Consider the following 1,147-nt stretch of genomic DNA (forward strand, 5'->3'; position numbering starts at 1 on the left):
TTTCATGTGCCTGTTGGCCATCTGGATGTCCTCTTTGGAGAAGTGTCTGTTCAGGTCTTCTGCTCATTTCTTCACTGGATTATTCCTTTGTTGGGTACAGAGTTTAGTGAGTTCCTTGTATATTTTGGATACTAGCCCTTTTTCTGATATGCCATTTGCCACTATATTTTCCCATTTTGTTGGCTGCCTGTTAGTTTTTTTTTTTTAATTGTTTCTTTGGCATTGCAGAAACTTTTTATCTTGATGAGGTCCCAATAGTTCATTTTGGTTCTTGATTCCCTTGCCTCTGGGGATGTGTCCAGGAGGAAATTGCTGCAATTGAGGTTGAGGAGGCTATTTCCCACTTTCTCCTGTAGGGTTTTTATGGTTTTCTGTCTCACATTCAGGTCCTTTATTTGTTTTGAGTTTATTTTTGTGGATGGTGTAAGAAAGTGGTCAAATTTCATTCTTCTACATGTTGCTTTGCAACTCTCCCAACACCACGGTTGAAGAGGCTCTCTTTTTTCCATCACATACTCTTTCCTGTTTTATCAAAGATTAATTGACCATACACTTGTGGGTCCAGCTCTGGATTCTCTATTCTATTCCATTGGTCCATGTGTCTGTTTTTGTGCCAATACCATACTGTTTTGATGATGACAGCTTTGTAGTAGAGACTAAAGTCTGGGATTGTGATGCCTCCTGTTGGTTTTCTTCTTCAATATTACTTTGGTTACTATTTGGGGTCTTTTGTGGTTCCATATGAATTTTAAGATAGTTGGTTTTAGCTTTGAGAATAATGCTGGTGCAACTTTGATGGGGATTGCATTGAATGTGTAAATTGCTTTGGGTAATAATGACATATTCACAATGTTTATTCTTCCGATCCATGAGCCCAGAATGTTTTTCCATTTCTTTGTGGTTTCTTCAATTTCCTTCATAAGTCTTCTATAGTTTTCAGCATACAGGTCTTTTACATCGTTGGTTAGGTTTATTCCTAGGTATTTTATGATTTTTCGTGCAGTTGTGAATGGGATCTGTTTCTTGATTTCTCTTTCTGTTGCTTCATTATTGTTGTATAAGAATGCAACTGATTTCTCTACATTGCTTTTGTACCCTGCAACTTTACTGAATTAATCAGTTCTAGAAGGGTTCTGGTGGAGTCAAT

Source organism: Suricata suricatta, chromosome 13, assembly GCF_006229205.1.
Source record: "Suricata suricatta isolate VVHF042 chromosome 13, meerkat_22Aug2017_6uvM2_HiC, whole genome shotgun sequence".
Taxonomy (NCBI): domain Eukaryota; kingdom Metazoa; phylum Chordata; class Mammalia; order Carnivora; family Herpestidae; genus Suricata; species Suricata suricatta.